We start from the raw sequence: 25,147 nt of genomic DNA on the forward strand, positions 1-25,147 counted from the left end.
GAAACTCCCTGTAGTCCCTATGGCCAGTCCATCCCTGGCTGTGAAGCCTTGCGGCTTCACAGCCGGTTTCCTACTGCACATGCGCGAAGTGTGTTGCGCTTTGTGAATGGGTTGGCTACAGAGGAGAGAGTGGGTGCGAACTTCTGGCTCAGTTTGCCACGTCAAAACCAGGTACCTGCTCCCCCAAAAAGGTGACAAATGTGGTAGCATAGGGGGGGGGGGGGGGGAGCAGACAAGCGGAGCTGCCCCTTTTGGGTGGAGCTCAGCTTTAAAGTGGAGGTTCACCCAAAAACACAATTTTTAACATTAGATTGAGGCTCGCTTTGTGAAGGGGAATCGGGTGTTTTTTTTTTAAATCGAAGCAGTACTTACCGTTTTAGAGAGCGATGTTCTCCGCCGCTTCCAGGTATGGGCTGTTGGACTGGGCGTTCCTGTTTGATTGACAGGCTTCCGACAGGCTTCCGACGGTCGAATACAGCGCGTCACGATTTTCCGAAAGTAGCCGAACGTCGGTGCGCAGGCGCCGTATAGAGCCGCACCGACGTTCGGCTTCTTTCGGCTACTCGTGACGCGACGTATGCGACCGTCGGAAGCCTGTCAATCAAATAGGAACGCCCAGTCCCGAAGACCATACCCGGAAGCGGCGGAGAAGATCTATCTCTAAAACGGTAAGTACTGCTTCGATTTTAAAAAAACACCCGATTCCCCTTGACAAAATGAGCATCAATCTAATGTTAAAAATTGTTTTTCGGGTGAACTCCCGCTTTAAGTTATGATTGTGGATTGATTTCTGTGAGCATCTGTTAACACAAAAACATAGTTTCTCTTTACAATTGTTTAGCGCACATAACGCTGGAGCAATCTGGTTCATACTTTTAGTAGACATGTTCACAATCACAAGAAAAGAACTTGCTCTTTTGACAATAAGAGCAACCCAGACAACCCCGGGGCCCATCCGAGTGGGTCACACTCCTGCAAAATGAACCCAAATAATGCACTTTGTGTTCTTGCCTCATGGAAATGTTTTCAATAAAAATGACAAAATATTTTGCTTTATTGCCTTAATTAATTACGCTATATCATATGTGTAACCAGTTATTATATTCCCACTGGTTGCAAGTCATTTTTCATTACTAGATCATAATTATTTCACATGGTGTGAGAATGTGGGGAGGGGCAGTGTGGGTTGTTGCGTAGGATGGATTTCTTAAGGAAACCATACAGCGAAAGTAAGTCAGTGATTACCATTGTGGCTTGTTAAATTGTTCAAACCCACTCCATCGCCCACACGATGTGCTGCACTGTATCCATTTTAACTTAGTGTCTGGGCACAGCGGCACGCTGAACCATCTGCAATTCGCAGCACAATTGGTAATTAGCACATATCAAGAGGACAATTAATGACAAAATAATCACTTAGGTAATAATTGAGGTCCTTCAAAGCCAACTGCTCCAATAGATTATACAGAACACTTTTCTTTCTATAGAAATATATTACATGTAGCAGTACAATGATTACATCTGTTCATTTTCCAAATGATTAAGTATACCATCCTAAAGTAAAAGCACTCATAAGTCATAGGAAATGCACTCAACATAAAGTGGAATTCCACGATAACCCTAAAATGGAATTCCATGATTACCCTAACTACAGTACTTTTAAAACTGTCCACTCCCCCCTCCTAACACCTATGCTTAGTAAGAAAGATGTATGGGCCAGATTCACAGCCAGCGGGCGCAACGTAACTTTTCTGATTTAAGTTACACCGCCGCAAATTACACAAGTTAGTGCCCGATCCACAAAGCACTTACCTGGAAATTTGCGGCGGTGTATCCTAAATCAGTCCGGCTCAAGGCGGGCCAATTCAAATGGGGCGAGTCCCATTTAAATTAGGCGCGATCCAGCGCCGGACGTACTGCGCATGCTCCCGACGTGCTTTGCGCGAAGTTACGATGCGCCAAGGTTTTTTGAATCGCGACGGGTAAAAAAAAGTTGCGCCGGGAAAAAAAAAAAATTAAAAAAAATTTGACAGCGACGCGGGAAAGACGGGTACACTTTTACATGGTGTACTAACTTTACACTTTGTAAAAGGTACCCTATCTTTGCGACGGCAAACTAACACTTACGGCGACTTAACGAAGGGAAAAAGCTTTGTGGATCTCCGTAAGTGCTAATTTGCATACCCGACGCTGGATTACGACGAGAAATGCCCCCAGCGGCGGCCGCGGTACTGCATCCTAAGATCCGACAGTGTAAAACAATTACACATGTCGGATCTTAGGGATATCTATGCGTAACTGATTCTATGAATCAGCCGCATAGATAGAAACAGGGATACGACGGCGTTCAGCAGATACGCCTGCGTATCCCTTTTGTAAATCTGGCCCTATATTCTTACCCATTTTCAGGTCACTGTAGTCCGATCATGTGATCCCACTCCCCTACGTCAGGCAGCACCGGTTGCAGGGGAGAGGAGAGAGCGCGCTGACTTATGCCTATTGATGCTTGGGAGCGCAACATCACTTAAAGCCTCCTATGGCCCATCCATTGTCAGCATTCTCTCCTCTCCCTTGCAATTGCTCTGGCTGACACAGAGAAGTGGGATCACGTGACCAGAACTATTTTCATGCCTCTTTGGTCTGGTCACGAGATCCCACTTGCAAGGGAGAGGAGGGAGTGCTGAGAATGGATGGGCCATAGGAGCCTATAGGTGACGTCACCCTCCCAAGCCTCAAGGCGCTTGGTATCCCTTTTCCTTCTGTTTCTCCTTCAGAATAGATGGGTCTTGTTTTTTTTTCTGAAGGCCAGGTGATCAATTTCCGTTCGGATGTTAGTTGGTAAGGCGTTCCACAGTCGAGGTCCTTGGAATGCAAATCGACATTCTCCTTTAGTCTTGTAGCGGGCTTTGGGGATTTGTAGTAATTTTTGGCTAGTTGATCGAAGCACTCGATTGGGGGTTTGTTGGTTTATTTTCTCACATAAGTATTGGGGAGCGTCTCCGTGTAGACATTTGTGCGTCAGGCATAGGGCCTTAAATGTGACTCGGTCTTCTACGGGCATCCAATGGAGGGATCTCAGGGACGGGGTGATTGATTCCCAGGTTTTTTTCCCTGATACCAGTCGTGCTGCCCTGTTCTAGACGACTTGGAGACGGGCCAACTGGTATTTTGGGAGTCCGAGGTAGAGAGAATTTGCATAATCTAACCTAGAGTTAATGATTGTCCCTACCACTACTGCTGTGTCTTCTTTGGGGATGAAGGGGACAATTCTTCGTAGGAGACGTAGAAGATGGTGGCCTTGTGGCCAATGCTGGCTGACACAGGGAAGCAGGCAGGGCCAGAACAAGGGGTGGACAGGAGGGGAAGCTGCCCTGGGCACTGTTTTATCAAGTGAGGAGGGGGGCACCACATAGAGATTGGGGGGAGGTGATTTGTGTTGGGAGGAGGAATTTGGGGAGCAGCAGGAGGTAGGAATTGTTCTAGAAGTGGAAATTTGGGTAGATGTGCTAGGAGTGGTGATTTGGGGAGGGGGTATTTGTGTTAGGAGGAGGGATGGGGAAAAGGGTCTTGTGTTTGGAGGGAGGATATAGGGGGTTTGTACTAGAAAAGGTAATATGGGGGGGGGGGGTATTTGTGCTAGGATGGGAACTTTTGTTTGGGAGGGGGATTTGTGCTAGTAGGGATGTTTGGGGGGTATTTGTGCTAGGAGGGGAAATTTGTGGGGGGGGGGTGGAAGAATTTGTGCTGGGATGGGGGAGGATTTGTGCTTGGAGAGGAAATTTGAGGGGTAGAAGATTTGTGCTAGGAAGATGGATGTTTTGGGGGGGGGGGGGGATTGTGCTGGGAGCATATGCAGAATGAGAGGATCTGAGCTAGGGGCAAAGGGGGGGAAACGATTTGTACTTGGAGGGGGGATTTCAGCAAGGGGTGGACTTGAACTGGGAGGAGGGGGAATTTATTTAAATACACTTAAATGTACGACGGCTTAGATTCCGAGTTACGACGGCGTATCTACTGATACGCCGGCGTAACTCTTTGTGAATCTAGCTAAAGATGTCTGGTAGTATGAACAGTATGCAGATCAATGTGTTTATTTTTTTTAAAGAAAAGATATTTAATTAAGAGAAACCATCCTCAAATTAGTGTCTGCGCAACCCATACAATTCATTGATTTTTACCTAGTTGTCCTAATTTGTTAAGAGCCCTATACCGTGCTGTACAAGGTTATCGAATTGAACACATTATACTGCTCCCGAATGCACCAACTTTCCCCATAATTTATTTAATCCTTTAATAGCTCTCTCTAATATCTTCTGCATGGAATAGAGCACACAACATACGGCACAACTGAGGTTTAGTATTCAGAGACGCAGCCACTGCAATTAAACACCAGCTGCTGTAATTTAGCCATTGCATCTGATTCTCAAAGTCTTTTGATTATATACAATGTACTTACTGAAAGCACTGATAATCAACAGGTCTTTTATAGAATATGTATAAATTAGCCCACTCAACATATGGTAAAATTCATTCATAAGTATGGAAAAGCAAAAAAAAACACATTTATCCATGTCTGATTTTGGATTTGTGGGTTAAACGCAAAACATAAAGTCGTGCATTTTCAGGTGGGGGGAGGAATGGGGTCTTTTTCAGACATCTGCTTCAACAACTACTAGCTAAAAGACATGTAAAGAGGATGCTGGGCCTAATGTCAATAAAACCATTGGGGTTGATTTACTAAAACTGGAGAGTGTAAAATCTGGTGCAACTCTGCATAGAAACCAATCAGTTTCCAGGTTTTATTATCAAAGCGTATGTAGCACCCTCCTAGGTAGGCGCTAGAAGAGAGAGTATCATTTTGGGCTTTCTGCTTACCAGGAAGATTGTCAGGCAAACCAAGAATGCTCTCTGCCTACCAGGGAGAAGGATCCTTCTCTTAGGTTCAGAGCCTTCATGAGAGGAAGGCCGGACCCCAGAAAAAGCCCACAAACACACACAGGAAAGACATTAAAATGTTAACCCCAGAGGCGGCTCTTTAATTAGGCAAATTAGGCGGTCGCCTAAGGCCTCACACTCGCAGGGGACTCGCGGCGGCCTAACTTACCCAATGCAGTACCCCAGTTTTGAGGGACAGGCAGCGTTAAGAGCCTTGACCCAGGAGCGGGGCCGCCAGAGTCCCTAGCAACCAGTGAATATCGGCGACACCACCCCTTGTGACATCAATGACCCAGCATGCCTTCAGTGAATGATGTCACAAAAAGGTGGGTTCAGCAGGTGACATCACCGGATGGCCCCCGCCCCTTAGGTGTTAAAGAGCAGGATCTGGGGGCCACCTTGTTAAAGGGGGCTTCCAGATTACGATAAGCTCTCTGCCTGCAGACCCCACAACCACAGGCCAGGGTTGTGGGGAAGAGGCTCTTGTCCTGGATTAATTTTTCCCATCATGGGTGTGATGCCTAAGGCCTCACAAAGTAGAGAGCCGCCTCTGGTTAACCCCTTACCTGGGCAGCCAAGCTAACTAAACATCCAGAGAGAGATTTTCACCGCTCCAGGTGAGCCTTGTAGATAATCAGGGACGGTCGGATTACCAAGATGCTGGCGATGCACGTAGCAATAGCAATAAGAAGAGGAAGATGGACAGCCGCACTCCGAGAAAACTTTAATAGAAAGTTGTCTTTATTTTCAAACTGGAACATGTACAGTCACCGCAACCACAAAACAGGACAGCCGACGTGTTTCGCACTTAACTAGTGCTTAGTCATGGCTCAGTCCTTATCTTGTTTGCAACGCCTGTATACTGCTGTTCAAAGTATATAGGGCCAAAAGGTCTTGTCAGGGCCGATCCTCGCTATAGGCTCACTATGCAAGCCGCTTAGAGCCCCGCAAAGCTGCAAAGGGCCCCCCAAATTACTAGAGGCCCCGCCTGGTGAGAAGTCATTTTCGCCCCCTCACCCCGCCATGACTAAGCACTAGTTAAGTGCGAAACGCGTCGCTGTCCTGTTTTGTGGTTGCGGTGACTGTACATGTTCCAGTTTGAAAATAAAGACAACTTTCTTTAAAGTTTTCCCGGAGTGCGGCTGTCCATCTTCCTCTTCTTATTGCTATAACTAAACATCCAGTTGGCCACCTGCCTACAAGCTGGCTTTGTGATATGAAACTTACTTCTTACATCTGGGGCCCAAAGACCTGTTTACAATAGTATACAGTATGTACAAGGTTATCATTTCTTCCTTGTTTTGTTTTAAACTAGTTGTAAGCCACGTTCTTCTAAAAGGCCCATAATTCCCTGGGGCAATAACCTTTGTGAGCTCAGGCCCAGCCCATCCCCCATAGTTTCGACCAATCCGTAGCGACCATACCAATTGTCCAGCACCTGGCCATGCCCCCATCAGTCAAGGCTCTCTTTCCCTATAGGGGTTCAAGAGGTCTTCATACTGTGCATATTAAAAACTGTGAAGCCTCGTACACACGACCGAGGAACTCGACGGGCAAAACACATCGTTTTCCGTGTCGAGTTCCTTGTTAGGCTGTCGAGGAACTCGACAAGGCAAGTTTCTCCATTCCCGTCGAGGAAAAAGAAGACATGCTCTCTTTTTGGCTCGACGAGATCCTCGGCAGTTTCCTCGTGGAAAAATGTACACACGACCGGTTTCCTCGGCAAAAAAAAAATCCCAGCAAGTTCCTTGCTGGTTTTTGCCGAGAAACTCGGTCGTGTGTATGAGGCCTGTGTCCAACCCAAGGCGGCAGCATCAGATGGAACAACACTTGTGACAGAAGTTTGTACTGCCATCTGATCAGCTCCAATCAGACAACAGCACAATCAAGTGCCAATCCATCCCAGGACAGGAGGTGGTGTCGGCGTGTGCAGCCACAAGTGGAGCGCTGACTGAAGGAGGAGTGACATTAAGGGGTGGGTGGGGCATGGGACAACACATTTTGCGGGCACCATCCCCTTTATCAAGCAGACCCAAAGAAACGTGCAAGCCGGCTTTTATACACAACAAAACAGGCCACCTTGGACTCACAGTTTTTAACATATAAGTGTGCTTTGTTTAATAAAAGTATTTGCTCCGGGATCATACTAATCTTTACGCCCTTTTTATTGTGCTTCCTTCCATAGACCTATACTTGCCGCAGGCAACTTTTTGACAGTGTAAAAACCTGCAGTGGCACATTTTGTGAAGCAGACATACAGGTCTACACGACAATTAACTTTCACAGGACACCTTATTCTGAAAGTGACACTTATTCCAGTGTCACTTTAGGCAAAAAGTTATTTTTTTTTTAGATAAAGTAGCAAACAGATGAGAACCTCTGTGAGTTTTGTTTTTTTGCTGACTGTGCCCAATCGGTTTAGAATAGGAAGTCATGGCACATTTCGCTAATGGGGACACAGTGAACAGCAAACCCACGTAGATACGTTACACCGCCGCAAGTTTTCATCGCAAGTGCCTGATTCACCAAGCACTTGCGATGAAAACCTACGCCGGCGGCCTCCGGCATAAGGCGGGCCAATTTAAATGGGCGTGTGCCATTTAAATTAGGCGCGCGCCCGCGCCGGACCTAACGCGCATGCTCCGTTTCCGAACTCCCGCCGTGCTTTGCGCGCTGTGACGTCATTTTTTCGAACGGCGACACGCGTAGCGTAATTCCGTATTCCCGGACGGCTTACGCAAACGACGTTGATTTTTAAATTTCGATGCGGGAACGACGGCCATACTTTAGACAGCAATACACTTGCTGACTAAAGTTAAGGCACCAAAAAAAAAGTGTAACTTTGCGACGGGAAACTAGACTAGCAGGGACGTAGCGAACGCGAAAAAACGTTGTGGTTCGCCGTAACTCCTAATTTGCATACCCGACGCTGGTTTACGACGCGAACTCCCCCCAGCGGCGGCCGCGGTATTGCATCTTAAGATCCGACAGTGTAAAACAATTACACCTGTCGGGTCTTATGGCTATCTATGCGTAACTGATTCTATGAATCAGTCGCATAGTTAGAACAACAGATACGACGGCGTATCAGGAGATACGCCGTCGTATCTGCTTTGTGAATCTGGCCCACAGTATTTAGTAGAGTGGTGAAGGGTGGTTACATCTGACAATGGGGTTGATTTACTAAAACCGGAGAGTGTAAAATCTAGTTCAGCTGTGCATGGTAGCCAATCAGCTTCTAACTTCAGCTTGTTCTATTAAAGGGTAACTCCACTTTCGTGGGGCAAAAAAATAGCAAATAAAGAAAAAATAAGATAGCACATATAATTGCGACACTAATCATATTGTAGTTGAATGTTATTAAAAATGACCTTTCCTTTTCAATCTGCAGCCACTGTAATTTTCTGAGAATGCAATGCAATATGCCTACATGGAGTTGGCCCGGATTCACATAGCACTTACGCCGACGTATCTACAGATACGCCGCGTAAATGTTGTGTTAGGCCCCATACACACGATAGAATCCATCCGCTGAAAAATCCCAGCGAATGGGTTTCAGCGGATAGATCCTATGGTGTGTACACTCCAGCGGATCTGTTTCCGCGGATATTTATCCCCTGGGATGGATTTCCAGCGGATAAATATTTGATGACATGCTATCAAATCTATCCGCTGGAATCCATCCCAACGGATGGATCCGCTGGTCTGTACAGACTCACCGGATCCATCCGTCCGAAGGGATCCCCCGCATGCGTCGTAATGATTCGACGCATGCGTGGAATTCCTTATATGACAGCGTCGCACACGTCGCCGCGTCATAATCGCGGCGACGGCGCGACACGTCATCGCCAGAGGATTTCGGCGCGGATTTCGATTCGATGGTGAGTACACTCCATCGCATGGATAAATCCTCTCGTGTGTATGGGGCCTAAGTGTAAATGTGCGCCGTCGTATCTCTGCGCCGTACCCATAGAACTAGATACGCCTGAAATTAGGCTTCATCCGACCAACGTAAGTTCCCTACGCCGTCGTATCTTGGGCGCATATTTACACTGGCCGCAAGGGGCGCTTACATTAATTTACGCGTCGAATATGTAAATGACCGAGATACGCCGATTCACGAACGTGCTTGCGCCCGTCGCAGTAAGCTACGCATTTACGTAAGGCGTACGTTATTCCACATATAGGAGGCACATCCCATGCAAAGGTATGGACCACGTAACAGCCGTTGTATTTTACGTTGTTTACATGGAACTACGTGAATAGGGCTGGGCGTAGGTTACGTTCACGTCGTAGGCATTGAGCTGTCGTATCTTAGGGAGTATATTCGACGTGATTCTGAGCATGCGCGCACATGCGCCGTTTGTTCGGCCCTTCATGTGCATGGGGTCACGGTTCATTTAAACCTTCCACCTACTTTGAATTAGGCGGGCTTACGCCAGCCAATTTACGTTACGCCGGCGCAACGTTGGGAGCGAGTGCTTTGTGAATACTGTTCTTGCCTCTCTATGTTACGTCGGCGTAGCGCATATGAGATGCGCTACACTGGCAGAAAGATGCGCCGCTCTATGTGAATCCCGGCCAGAGTGTGTACTGACCACTCCCCAGAAACTTTTTCTGCTTTTGTGATTTTCTCACCAATTTTTCCAGTAGTCTGCTTAAGATACACGTCAGATTTCAGGAATCCCCCTGCAACAAAAATCTCATTTTTGGAGAGATACATTCAATAGGAAGACGTCTAAAGGGATGCAGGCCCAGCAGATTTCCTCATTAGTGCCCTGCAGCTGCCACGGCTGATTTACGCATGCGTTTGCAAATGCGTGCGGACAAAACCCCTGTTTTTAACGCATACTGTTAGACAGGTTAATTGGCTGTTCTGTGAGCTGGTCGGTAAGTAGGCTTGGTTTTTCCCTGGGCATTTCCCAGGTTTTGTTGTTATCTGCTTTAGCCTTCCAATACAGCTATAGATGGGGCAGTGGACACTGGACACGTCTATGTTTCACCTGTGGTGCTTGTATTGGTCCAGCAGCCATTGTGCTACATTCTGGGTGTTTGGTGTGCTCCTGCACCTTTAAGAGGGGTGGCTCCCCTTTAGTCCACCTGCCCTCATCTATCCATTAGAATGCATGTGCCTCCATTGTTGGGACACTTAGGGCCAGATTCAGAAAGAGATACAATGGCGTATCTATGATTGCGCTCGGTCGTATCTATGCGACTGATTCATAGAATCAGGTTACGCATAGATATCCCTAAGATCCGCCAGGTGTAAGTGTCTTACACCGTCGGATCTTAGGCTGCAATTTCAGGCTGGCCGCTAGGTGGCGCTTCCGTATGTTTTACGCGAGGAATATGCAAATTAGAATTTACGCCGATTCAGAAACGAACGACCGCCCGCCGCTTTTCTTTTACGTCGTTTGCATTTGGCTTTTTCCGGCGTATAGTTACCCCTGCTTTATGAGGCGTAGCTAATGTTAAGTATGGCCGTCGTTCCCACGCCGAGTTTTGAAATTTTACATTGTTCGCGCAAGTCGTTCGCGAATACGGCTGGACGTAATTTACGTTCACATCGAAAGCAATGACGTTTTGCGGCGGATTTTCGAGCATGCGTACTGGGATGTTTTCACGAACGGCAAATGCGCTATTCAAAAAAAACGTCAAATACGCGGGGTCAAGCAAAATTTAAATAAAACACGCCCCCTACATCCCCATTTTAACTACGCGGCCTTACGCCGCAACACATACGTTACGCCACCGTAACTAAGGGCGCAAGTTCTTTCTGAATAAAGAACTCGCGCCCAAAGTTAGAGTGGCGTAACGTATCTCAGGTATCTGAATCCGGTCCTTATTGTTTAGTGTTAGGACCACAGATTACAGGGTGCCTTGGCGCAGCTCTGTGGATCACGCATGCGTTTGCAAATGCGTGCGGACAAAACACCTGTTTTTAACGCATACTGTTAGACAGGTTAATTGGCTGTTCTGCGAGCTGGTCGGTAAGTAGGCTTGGTTTTTCCCTGGGTATTCCCCAGGTTTTGTGGTTATCTGGACACAATACACAGTACCAAAGATACTGAGGGCAAGTCGTAGACATTAAACAGTCCTTGCCAAACTTCAAAAAGATCTTCCAAAAATAGTTTCATTAAATATCACAAGATTTCCTGAAAAGATTTCTAACCAAATACACCTGACATTTAAAATACATCCAGATAATGCTTGTGGATTCAGGAAACACACTTGTGTATTTTGTACAGTTTTTCAATTCATCTAAAAATAGTCATCTAAAAATGGAAACAATAGTCATGCAAAAAGATTGGTTAACGTAAAGTAGATAAAAAATTAGAGATTGATTTTTTTTTTTTTTTTGACTACGGTCTAAAGCTAATCACAAGGAACACATGACATAGTTTTGTCCTAAATTAGCCTATACTATGTAATGTGAGGGACTACCTATACGTTCAATTTAATTTGTATCTAATCAATAAGAGTATTAGGAAGTATTGTGCCAAATCTATAAAATGAATTTACACAGGACCCCCTCCTCATCCCCCTGGCCCAGCTCACCTGGAGCGCAGCGATCACCCGCTAGCAGTTCTCGTATTGCCGCCTCACCGGTCCAGGGTCTAGAAATCCCCTTGGCTTAATCTCCTCAACGTACCTCGTCAGGAGGTACATTTAGGAGCATTCTAACTGGTCAGCGCGAACCAATCAGAGCCCTAGTAGCTCGTCCTGTCACCGCGGGCAAAGAGGAGAGAATAACATGCGTAAATCAAGGCAATTGCACATGAACAAAAACATGTACATATAAATTACAATGAAGTGAAAAAATAAGTGAATAAATAAATTAATGAATAAAGTGTCGGTTCACACTGGGGCGTTACGACTTCGGGGGCGACTCGGCAAGGCGTCCTGAAGACGACATCAGAGGCGACTTGCAAAATGACTTCTGTATAGAAGTCAATGCAAGTCGCCCCGAGTCGCCCCCAAAGACGTACAAGAACCTTTTTCTAAGTCGGAGCGACTTGCGTCGCTCCTATTATAACGGTTCTATTGAATAGAATGGGATGCGACTTGTCAAGTGGCTGAGTCGCTTGACGAGTTGCCCCAGTGTGAACCGGCTCCAAGTCCCAACATTCGCAAATGAATGCGTGCTAATAGATCGATCCTGGAAACTCATTCATCAAATAAACCAATCTTTGGTAAGAAGATAGAAAAAACTTCCTTCCACCAAAAGAGGCACCCAAGTCCCTATTGCACTTTATTCATTCATTTATTTATTCATTTATCGTTTCACTTATTTTTTCACTTCATTGTAATTTATATGTACATGTTTTTTCACTGTGTTGTTGTTCGTGTGTAATTGCCTTGATTCACGCATGTTGTTCACTTTTAACCCTTTATTGGGGTTTCTTCATCATTATCAATTGTAGCGCTGTACCTAGCACAGAACATGTTTTTAAATTTTGTATCCACAATTTTTTGGTACTGGCAGCTTCTTTCTATTCTTTATGGTTTAGCGCAGTATTTTCCAAATCCTTGTTTTTTTTACAAAGAGGAGAGAAAGCTACAGGGATTTCAAATCCCCTGACTGTTAAATCTGCTATCCGATGTGTCGGAACGGATGATCACTGGACTCCAGGTTAGTGGGACCGGGTGCAATGGGGACAGGGCCCAGTGTAAGTTCACCTTACAGATTTTCTGTAAAAGGTGAACTTACACTTTAAATGTGAAAACCTTTATCCCACACTCCAAAGGCATGCTGGTAGGTTAATTGGCTCCTGTCCACATTGACATTAAAGTATGTGTTTGTATGAATGTGAGTTAGGGACCTTAGAGTGTAACCTCCTTGAGGGCAATGACTGATGTGAAGCACTGCATAAATTGACAGCACTATATTGGTACCTCTAATAAATAAAATACAGTAAAACCTTGGATTGCGAGCATAATTCGTTCTGGAAACATGCTTGTAATCCAAAGCACTTGTATATCAAAGAGAATTTCCCCGTAAGAAATAATGGAAACTCAAATGATTCGTTCCACAACCAATTATTCATAGATCTTTCAGTTTATAGTCCACATAAAAAGATTATAGCAATGTGATAAGTTGTGTAACCATAAAATGCCCATCCACAAATGGAAGCCTCCACAAGGGGATTAGAAACAAAATCCAGCAGGAGCTACAGAGTATAAAAGAGGCGCCTCTAAGCAATATGTTGTTAAATGTTGTACCTTCATTAAATGTAACCATATTGCTACTTAGAGGCTCCTCTCTTCTCTTTTATACTTAGTTGTGACATAACGCTACTCTTATATCAAGACATCACTTGTATATCAAGTCAAAATTCATTTAAACATTTTGCTTGTTTTGCAAAACGCTCTCAAAGCAAGTTACTCTCAAACCAAGGTTTTACTGTAAATAAAAATCCAAAGAAGAAAAGAAAAAATATTTCTGTAACCGATTGTAAAGTATTATCTGAAGTTAAAGTGGTTGTAAACCCCACTTTATGACTTTTACCTACAGGTAAGCCTATAATAAGGCTTACCTGTAGGTATAAAGAATATCTCCTAAACCTGTACGGTTTAGGAGATATTCCCCCCGCAATGCGCCGCTGATTGCAGCCAAGCGTAAACATTCGCAGTTTTCCTTTAAAAAATGAGAAGTCACTTGAACCAGAAGCTTTAATCATGGGTGTAAACTGGTGGTATGACCAGTTGAGTTCTTAATACTCTCCTCTACAGCCACACAATCTTCTTTATGGAGATTCAGCCTTTGCTCTAATAAATCACATCTATTGCATTCTATATAAAAGAAAAATATAGCAGGGAGGAGTTGAGAACACATGTTCAGATATCTCACCCGGGTCCCTGAGGAGTACAAGAAGCTACGTAGTGATTCAAGTCGGTATCACGTACCCAAAGCTGACATGGCTTTTTTTGTGTATTGACCCTTTAATAGCCATACTTACATTACTAAACATGTCTCACGAGGCATTAATTTGTTCTGAGTGATGGTAAAAGACGTAAATTGCTTACCTTCTATGTAGCAGACTGGGATGTAGAGTATCAGCCAGCAGCTCCAAGACACATTTCAGTGCCGTGTACAAGCATTTCCCGTAAGTTCCTTTCCTTCCTGATCAGCCAGAACATAGTTATCTACACTACAATGCTTTGCCTGAAAAGACTGGGGAGTGGTAGTGCTCATGTCACTTTGTTTCCTACCCCACAGAGCTGTGATAATATTTGACGACTTTCCAGAGAGTTCAGACCAAAGGAATGTCAGCCAACAGGTACAGTGAAAAACTCACCCAACTAGTTTCCTCTTCATGCGGTAATCTCCGCAGACTGTGACTTAGGGACATTATTTTTATCCTATTCTACGAAGGGAATTTTCTGTGGATATGACGATGTTGCGATGTATTTCCTAGATAAGAAAATCAGCGGTGTACCAAGGGCGGAGTGATGGGTGCAGTTAACTCTGGATGTCAGCAGTAATGCCTCGGACACACGACCGGTTTTCCTGTCGGGAAAACTGCCATGAGAGCTTTTGGCCCGGGAAAACCGACTGTGTGTATGCTCCATCACAAAAAAAAGAGAACCAGCTCTCTTTTTTCCCACCGGGATTCCCGGGGGTCTTTTTCCCGGAAGTTTTCCTATGTGAAAAACTGGAGCATACACGTGGCCGGCATTCCCGACCAAAGCTCCATCGCAGTTTTCCTGTTGGGAAAACCTCTCGTGTGTAGGGGGACAAACTTACCGAGCAGGTTCCCGGTTTTGCACTCGGGATTCCCGGCGGACTTTTTACCGCCGGGAATCCCGTACGTGTGTACTAGGCATAAGTGGTGCTTGGTGTGCAGGCCTAAATCCTGAACTTTTACCCAGGTAGAGGGAGCCAAATGTCATATAATAGCAGTATTACTTTTAAATGCTATTATATTTATTTATTACAGGGGCTTTTATGGTGCTATCACTTTAGATATGCATCACTTTACATATTTATTATACATTCACATCAGTCCCTGCCCTCAAAGAGCTTACAATCTAAGGTCCCTAACTCACATTCATACATACACATACTAGGGCCAATTTAGACAGGAGCCAATTAACATACCAGCATGTCTTTGAAGTGTGGGAGGAATCTGCAGTATGACAGCTTCCTGCTGTCAATGGTTGTTCCAATACAAAAGCAGCCTGGATCTTCCCTTTAAGGAGGGTGCCACAAAGTATTTGGTGACCAGTAAGGTCAGGCAGCCCCATTCACTTACATGGCCAGAACACGCACCTCAGGCCAGGCGGGCCACGAGGCGCGCACGGGCGGACAGACCAAGCACCAATGGCGTCTGTCCCTTAAAGCGGTTGTAAACCGCATATATAATTTATTTTATTTTTTTTACCTGCAAGGCAAAATGCATAATCAGCTAGTATGCACCGCATAATAGCTGATTATGAAATACTTGCCTCAAAACGAGGTGAACAACACTTACCTGGTTCACGCCGAGCGAGATGTCATCTTGCTCCGGCGTGTCTTCCGGGTATCGCCGCTCCAGTGCTGTGATTGGCTGGAGCGGCGATGACGTCACTCCCGCGCGTGCGCGCGGGAGATTTAAAATCAGCAGGGTCCGGCGGCTGCTGGATCTTTCGCCATGGATTCCCCCCTGCGCATGCGCCACCCGCATTGCGAGGGGAATATCTCCTAAACCGTACAGGTTTAGGAGATATTCTTTATACCTACAGGTAAGCCTTGTTATAGGCTTACCTGTAGGTAAAAGTCAAAAATAAAGGTTTACAACCGCTTTAAGTACCCCTACCCAGCATGCACAGCGGGGTGACCACTCCCACGATTCGCTGCCGAGGGGGACACTCAATACACCTTAACCTCCCTCTTGCCTCCCTTGGCCTGGGGTGGTATTGACACCCCCAGGTGAGCAATGGTGGATACCCTCAGCACAGCCATGGCTGGAACAGAGGCTAAATTGCCCTTAATCACTCTGGTCAGAGCCAAATAACAGCTCAGACCCCCACTTAATTTAAAGGAGCGCCTGTTCAACAGGAGCAGGGTGCTACATATATATATATATATATATATATATATATATATATATTACACACACACACACATCATGGCAGAGCCGGTCAGTGGGAGGTCTATCCCATCCTTCTGCTGGCACAGTAAAAGAGAAGTGCGGTAGCCCCTCTTTAATGGCAGAACTGGTCATGGGGAGATATTTTCTAGACATAACCTTGCTATTTAAAATTGTCCTGCTACCGTGTAATCTGCAGTCTCTGAATTCATGTAGTAAAACACCTGCCTACACCTACTCTCTCTAGTACATATCTGTCAATTCTCCCTCATTTAAAATGCCCTGTTCCTGGCTAGTTTCTTTACTGCTATATTTTCTGCAGTCTCCAAATTATTGAGTGCTTTTAGAAATTGGCCAAGTGCAAGACAGTTTTGCATCAGTGAAAATATGGACAGCCACGAAGAACTACTGCCCAATTTCTATCCCTCATTCAGAGTGTTTAATTTCCAATCATTTTTTGTTCTTTTTAAAGACATGTAACAAAATTACAAATACTAATTTAAACATAGCCACGGATATTACCATACCAGAGTAAAAGTAAGTTTGTCAATCTGAAACTGATGTATAACATTATAGAATACACATTAAAGTGATTGTAAAGGCAGAAGGTTTTTTTTTATTTTAATGCATTCTCTGCATTAAAGCGGGGGTTCACCCTATCGACAGTAAAAAAAAAAAAATTTTTTTCTTTTACCTTTAAATCAGGCACTGTAGCGCGAGCTACAGTATGCCTGTCCCGAATTTTTTCCCCCCATACTCACCTTGTAGTCGTCCATCGAAGATACCGGGGAATGGGCGTGCCTCTGGAGACGGAGGATGATTGACGGCCGGCTCTGGCGCGTCACGCTTCTCCGGAAATAGCCGAAATAGGCTTGGTCTTCACGACGCGTGCGCATAGCCTGTGCGCACGCGCCGTGAAGAGCCGAGACCTACTCCGGCTGTCTTCGGGGAGAGTGACGTGCCAGGGCCGGCCGTCAATCATCCTCCCTCTCCATAGGCACGCCCATTCCCCGCGGGAGCCGGAATCTACGATGGACGACTACGAGGTGAGTACGGGGTTAAAAAAATCGGGACAGGCATACTGTAGCTCGCGCTACAATGCCTGTCTCGATGGTAACATCATGGGATTGTGGGTGAACTACCGCTTTAAGTTTAAAAAGCCTTCTGTGTGCAGCAGCCCCCCTCAACCCCCCCCCCTAATACTTACCTGAGCCCCATCTCGATCCAGAGATGTTGTACAAGAGACTCATCTGTCCGGGACTCTCCCTCCTCATTGGCTAAGACACCAGCGAAGCGCCATTGGCTCACTCTGCTGTCAATCAAAGCCAATGAGGAGAGAGAGCGTGGCCTGGCCGTGGCTCCGTGTCTGAATGGATACATGGAGCTGCGGCTCGGCTCAGGTGTTACCATTGAAAAGCTGCTTGCTGTGGGGACACTCAACATGAGGGATGGGCCCTCATGAGATCTGGACTGCTCTGTGCAAATCCACTACACAGAGCAGGTAAGTATAACATGTTTGTTATTTGTAAAAAAAAAATAGACTTTAGTATCACTTTAAAGCGGGGTTCCAACCACAATTAGCATTTTTTAAATGCATGTCCCTTCATCATGCGTTTTTATAATATAAATCCGGTCACTTACTGTAACAGAATGACCCATGACACCCAGAGACTTTTGAAGGATGAGGGGTACTCCTGTGCCAGCGTCACTAATGACTCTTGGGTCTAGGGTCATCCTGTGCCCCTTTTGGGCATAGGGTGACTGAGAAATATTAATTATAAATTACATGAGATGGGACATTACTGATAATTCATGTTTTGCAGGATATCTTGGAATTTTACAGTTTGTTTAAGTCTGACTCCAAATGGAGTGTTTTCATTCAATGGGGGGGACACATGCTTTTGAGGTGTTAATTGCGTCTGCTCCTAGACATTCCATTGTGTGATGCTAATGACACTGTTTTGTATGTGGAATGTGACTTGTCAAGCTGTAGTAATTACCTCCTCTAATTGCGGAGACGGGACGTCTGGGGGATGACTAATGATTAGCTCAACTGGATGTCATTGTCTAAGAGAAGGTGTATTGAAGCCCCCCCATTGTGTGATATTGGGGATGGAGAGTTTCTTTGTCCCTGTGATTAACTTTAACATGCTTGTACTGTATATAAGAAAGCTAAGATACCATTAAAAGCGTTCATACATTTTGAAACCAGAGCTAGAGCTTGTGTCTCGATTATTCAGGGAAATGGGATGGATTGTGTCTGCTGGTTTGTTGGAGTGTCGGATAAGCTGTCGTGGGAGCGATGGAATGGGGATATCGTAAACGGTGGTGACCTCTACACTTCCTATTTTACAATCCGCCGCTGCTCCGCATAGTTATTCAAAAAAGATAGTTTATAAAACTATGTCCACACTGTTGTCATTTTGCTTGTGGGCATTGTGAAGCCCACAAGCACTTACTTCCTGGAAGTCTTGGATGGGGAGTGATAATTGGGTAGCGCACTGCATCCTGGGAAATTATGACACACATTTCCCAGGAGCATTAGAGGGAGATGATGTCAGGATCCTAGGTGATAGCAACAGGCATTTCCAGATTAGTAAAACTTTTTTTTTTTTTTTTTAGGTCTAATGAGCACAATCATGAAAAAAAAACTTTGGGATGGAAACTCCACTTTAAGTCCAACCATAACACAACAACTGATCTCATGTTGTTGTGAAGATCTTCATACATGGTAATTTGCTCAGGTGAGCATTTCCTTGTGAAATTTTGTTACTCTGTATCCAGATAGTTACAGAGGTTGTGTATCCTAGCCAACAGCAATATCACCAACAGAAGACTTTTAGTAGCATATTTGCATGGAATTGGATTCCTTGGCCCCATCCAAAATTGACCTTTATTCAGTCAAGAAGTCCTGAGTATGCTCTGCTGATACTTTTACATGCTCCTGTCTTTCCTCATGTTTGAAGTACCTTCTGACCCTTTTGTGGGATTTTTACACAGTGGCTGCTTGGAGGTTATTGAGGATCACAACCCCCAGGCTGAATCACTATGCTCCCCCCTGTAACATTAGGGGTTTGAATGCATGAATTTGGTTAAAGAGGAAGTAAACTCTAATGGGTTTTACTTCCTCTTTAGCCCGCTGCAAAGCCTGCAAAAAAAAGCATAATGGGCTAGTATGCATACCCCTTAGTTCCAGTGAGGGGAGTTCTTTGCGTGGAGGAACTTGACTGGAGTCCTGACCTCAATCCCAATAGAACACCTTTGGGATGAATTAAAGCGCAGACTGCGAGCCACGCCTCCTTGTCCAACATCAGTGCCTGAGCTCACAAATGTGTTTCTGGAAGAATGGACAAACATTCCCATAGACACACTCCTAAACCTTGTGGACAGCCTTCCCAGAGTTAAAGCTGTTATAGCTACAAAGGGTGGGCCAACTCAATATTGAACCCTACGGACTAAGGGCCAGATTCTCAAAAGAGATACGCCGGCGTATCGCCTGATACGCCGTCGTATGTCTGAGTCCGCCCGTCGTATCTATGCGCCTGATTCATAGAATCAGTTACGCATAGATAACCATTAGATCCGACAGGCGTAAGGCTCTTACGCTGTCGGATCTTAAATGCAATTTTTTTTTTCGCCGCTAGGTGTAGCCGATGTCGTTTTCCCGATCGAGTATGCAAATTAGCAAAATATGCGAATTTCCGAACGTACGCCCGACCGACGCAGTGAAGTTACGACGTTTACGTAAGATTTGCGACGCGTAAAGTTGCCCCTGCTATATGAGGCGCAGCCAATGTTAAGTATGGCTGTCGTTCCCGCGTCGAAATTTAAAAATTTACATCGTTTGCGCAAGTCGTCCGTGAATAGGGCTGGACGCCATTTACGTTCACGTCGAAACCAATGACGTCCTTGCGACGTCATTTAGCGCAATGCACGTCAGGAAATTTTAGGGGCGGCGCATGCGCAGTACGTTTGGCGCAGGAACGCGCCTAATTTAAATGATCCACGCCCCCTACCCGGATCATTTGAATTAGGCGGGCTTGCGCCGGGGCATTTACGCTACGCCGCCGCAACTTTACAGGCAAGTGCTTTGCGAATCAAGCACTTGCCCGTAAAACTTGCGGCGGCGTAACGTAAATCAGATACGTTACGCCCGCCGAGTTTTAGGCCGTTATACAAGAATCTGGCCCTAAGACTGGGATGCCATTAATGTTCATGTGTGTGTAAAGGCAGATGTCCCGATATTTTTAGTTTTATATATATATATATATATATATATATATATATATATATATATATGTAACCCTTCACTAGTACCCTAAATTTTAATGCATGTTTTGGTATGAAGGTAGATCCTAATTTGGATTGAAATTATAATTCATACATGTACATTTTTTAGTAATTTTAGCATGGTAGTTGCAGGTGATCTGACGATATGGTTCCGGCTATCGAGATGGTTCCTGTAAGGACTGCGCAGGCGCAATCCTTGCTGACGGAAATCACCGAACCTCCAGGGCGACGTGGAATTTGAGGTAAGTGGCCAGTCGCTCGCTGGGCCTCCTGGCTCTTTTTTTAACATCCTCCAATCCACAGGGATGTTAAGGAATGAGCCTGGATGCTGGCCGAGGTTCGGAGATTTCCATCGGTAAGGATTGCGCCTGCGCAGTCCTTACAGGAACCATCTCGATAGAGGAACCATACCGACAAGTCACTGGGAATTCTTTATTATCATATAAAGTGACATCTCTGTTGTCCCCAGTCAGTGACTTAGAAAACACTTAGGTCAACAAGCCATTAAATCCCTCCCCATGAAAGTTGCGCTGAGTCTCTTGCTGAACCCAATCACCTATAACACTTATTTTCTCGCCGGTAGTTGCCGGTATTCTTTATTACCATATAAAGTCACATCTCTGTTGTCCCCAGTCAGTGACTTCGAAAATACTCAGGTCAACAAGCCATTAAATCCCTCCTCATGAAAGTTGCGCTGAGTCTCTTGCTGAACCCAATCACCTATAACGCTTCTTTTCTCGCCTCGTGTTCTCACGTTTTTTTATAGACTTTCTCAGAACACCGGTGATGATCATAAAGCTAAAATATCTGTTCATCTGCTTTCGCGGTGAATACGCAATACTAGACTGTTTGCTTTGCTGCTGTCAGTAAGGTCATGGCTTAGTTCCTATCCATCTGTGAAAGTGTTTTATTGTTTTATTCCAATGCCAATATGTACTGAGGAGAAAAAAAAAACACCCTGAGCCCTGCTTTGAAGAGGAACCTTTGCTCTGCTCAGCTATATTCTTTCACCTGAGTCCTATTGAATGGTCAGTTACCGTAGCAACAGCCCAACCATCCAAATAGTATGACTTGCTATCACACATCATCTAGCAACCAATTGCCTCAGGGAAGCAGGCCTCTCTGTCATAGCACAGCAGGCGGCTTGTTGCTAAGGTCTTGACAAAATATTTTTTTTCGCTATGTGGTGGTTGATTACTGTTCACTATGTATATATTTAATTTTTAGTATCAATATCATTGCTTTTAAAAATGCCATATACTCACGTGAATATTTCATATAATTGATGAGAAGTAGTAAAATATAGCAAATATGCAGCATTGATTGATATGTAGTAATAACCCCCAAAGGGGCTGCTGATTTTTTGTGGGTGTTCCTGCTTTCCCTACTGGTCCACTTGGTGGCCCACTTATGTGTGTTTCTCTTTTAACCGGTTAGCGAGCGGCTCCTGTATATTTACGTCGGCAGAATGGCACGGCTAGGCAAAGTAACCTATATATATGTCAGTTTGAAATTCCCGCCGCGTGGGCACCGCTGGCGGCGCCCCTGCTGCGAGCTCCGTGACCATGCCTGCGGGACCCGCGGACTCGATGTCCGCCGGTGTCCCGCGATCGAGTCACAGAGCTGCAGAATGGGGAGAGGCAAGTGTAAACAAGCATCTCCCCGTTCTGCCTAGTGACACTGGGGCAGATCCACAAAGATCTGCCCCCGGGGCAACGTATCTGAGATAAACCTACGCCGCCGTAACTTACTTTTTTTGGTTCGAATCCCCAAAGAATTTGCGCCGTAAGTTACGGCGGCGTAGTGTATCTCAAGTGGTGTAACGGCGCAGAATTCAAATCGGCGATTAGGGGGCGTGTTTCATTTAAATGAAGCGCGTCCCCGCGCTGAATGAACTGCGCAACAACGTAATTTTTTTAACTTAGACGTGAATTACGTCCATCCCGATTCACGGACGACTTACGCAAAAAAAAAAAAAAATTCAAATTTCGACGCGGGAACGACGGCCATACTTAACATGGCAAGTCTAACTATACGCGACGAAATAGCAGCTTTAACTATACGCCGGAAAAAGCCGACTACAGACGACGTAAGAGAATGCGTCGGCCGCGCGTACGTTCATGGATCATCGTAAATAGCTAATTTGCATACCCGACGCGGAAAACTACGTGAACGCCACCCAGCGGACGCCGAAGAATTGCATCTTAGATCCGAAGGCGTACGAAGACGTACACCTGTCGGATCTAACCCAGAAGCCGTCGTATCTTGTTTTGAGGATTCAAAACAACGATACGACGTGGGAAATTTGAAAGTACGCCGGCGTATCAGTAGATACGCCGGCGTACTCGCTCTGTGGATCTACCCCACTGTCACTGATCGTCTGCTCCCTCTCATCGCGAGCAGCGATCAGTGACGTGTCACTCGTAGCCACGCCCCCCCAACAGATAGAATCACTCCCTATGACACACTTGACCCCTTCCGCGACACCTAGTGGTTAACCCCTTTACTGCCAGTGTAATATTCACAGTAATCAGTGCATTTTTATAGCACCGATCGCTGTAAAAATGACAATGGTCCCAAAAATTTGTCAAAGGTGTCCGCCAAAAATTTGCAGTCACGGTAAAAATCGCAGATCGCCGCCATTACTAGTAAAAAAAAAATATATAAAAATTACATAAAACTATCCCTATTTTGTATAGATTTTTTGGGGATATTTATTATAGCAAAAAGTTAAAAATATTGAATTGACGCTTTATTTTTGTTTATAGCGCAAAAAATAAAAAAACGCAGAGGTGATCAAATACCACCAAAAGAAAGCTCTATTCGTGAAAAAAAAAAAAGGACGTCAATTTTGTTTGGGAGCCACGTCGCACGACCGCGCAATTGTCAGTGAAAGCGACGCAGTGCCGAATCGCAAAAAGTGCTCTGGTCTTTGGCCAGCGAAATGGTCCGGGGCTTAAGTGGTTAAAATCCTTCCAGGAAGGAGGACGATTTCCTTTCCTTGCTTTTGCTTCTCTTGTGCCCAGTTCACACCAAAGCATTGTGTAAGTGTGTGCTGGAAAACAATGTAGACAGACTGCATGCTTTCTGCAGATAGGTGACCTTAAATTAAGATAGGTCAATTTGCCAGGGGTCAGTCTCTTTACTCTCACCATATCAAAGGATGAGAGGTAGCACAGAAGTGGAGCTGTTGACCACAACAGTTCGATTTTTTTCATTGTGATCTTGTAACAGCTCCATTTATCTGCACTTTTTTTTAAATAGGGAGCCCCTTATAGAGACCCTTATTCCCAGGGGATGTATAGGGGGGGGGTAGACCCCCTGATGGCCCACAGATACTTTCAGACAGTGTTATCGCTCATGCTGTAGAGACTGTGTACACTGGTAACTTCATAATTCAGTGACAGCTGAGGAAATCTATTCCTGAACACATATTTAAGTGAATAATATGGAGGATATGAGTGTTGCTAATGGTTATTTTATGACCCACTATTCAGCACAATGACGCCCCCCCCCCACACACACACACACTCTGCCCCCCTTCTTTACCCTCTGCCCCTCCTCCATTTCAGTTCCACAGATTTTGCTATTAACCACTTAATCACCGCCCTATAGACGAAAGACGTCTACAAGGCGGTTCCTTAACTCTGGGAGGACGTCCATGGACGTCCTCACAGAATCGCGTTCCCGTGCGCCCCCTGGGGCGCGCACACGGTAAATCGCAGCTGATGGCGGCGGTTTACCACGTGATCGCTCCGTCCAATGACGGAGCGATCACTTGTAAACAAACCGGCGTCATGTGATGACGCCGGTTCCTCCCTTCCCTCTCTATACCGAACGGTACAGTGTGAGAGGAGAGGGTAGAGAGCGGATGCAGCACGAGTGCTGTGCGCTGGATCTGTGACAAATGCAGTCACAGATCCAGCCATCCATCCCTGCTCAGCCATCCCTGCCCCATACTAACAATACTCTGCTCCATACTTATACTGTACAATACTCTGCAATACCCCACAATACTCTGCAATACCCCACACTACTCTGCAATACCCCACAATTCTCTGCAATACCCCACACTACTCTGCAATACCCCACAATTCTCTGCAATACCCCACAATACCCTGCAACGTCGCCTATGGGGATTTTTAAGTAGCAAAGTTTGGCACCATTCCACGAGCGCGTGCAATTTTGAAGGGTGACATGTTGTGTATCTATTTACGCAACTTTATCTTTCACATTATGCAAAAGAATGAAGAAAAATACAAAATTTGCTAAATTTTATAACAGAAACAAAGAAAAATTCATTTTTTTTTACAGAATTTTCAGTCTTTTTTCTCTTATAGCGCAAAAAAATAAAAAACTCACGGTGATTACCACCAAAAGAAAGCTCTATTTGTGTGAAAAAAGGACGAAAATTTCATTTGGGTACAATTGTCATTGAAATTGTGAGAGCACCGAAAGCTGAAAATTGGTCTGGTTATTAAGTGGGTTTTACGTGCCTGGTGGTCAAGTGGTTAATGTGTATTTCTGGGGGTTTATTATTGTGCAATGCTGGGGGTTAATTATTGTGCTTGGGGTCATTAATCTGTTTGGTGTTATTGATGTGCTTGGGGATATTGTTTGCCCTGACACTTGGTGAAGGTTATCAATACTGGCTCCAAGGGGGAGGATATGACCCCCACAGTCTATTTAGTGTTCCCCCAGGGTCAAGTTTATCTAAACAAAGGGGAGGGGGGGTGGCACACTACAAGCCATTCACTGTAAAGCAACACTCACTTTTTTACCAAGCCCACTTTATTGACCACACCCACAGAGTGCACAACGCATTCCCCCCCCCCCCCCCCACTTATACC

General features: G+C 45.3%; 1 protein-coding gene across 1 annotated transcript in view; it reads right to left on the reverse strand.

Annotated features, from left to right (window-relative positions):
- Positions 1–25,147, reverse strand: part of SYT16 (synaptotagmin 16) — a 111,946-nt gene that overhangs the window by 66,856 nt on the left and 19,943 nt on the right. The gene's annotated exons all lie outside the window — the stretch shown is intronic.

Source organism: Rana temporaria, chromosome 13, assembly GCF_905171775.1.
Source record: "Rana temporaria chromosome 13, aRanTem1.1, whole genome shotgun sequence".
Lineage (NCBI taxonomy): Eukaryota > Metazoa > Chordata > Amphibia > Anura > Ranidae > Rana > Rana temporaria.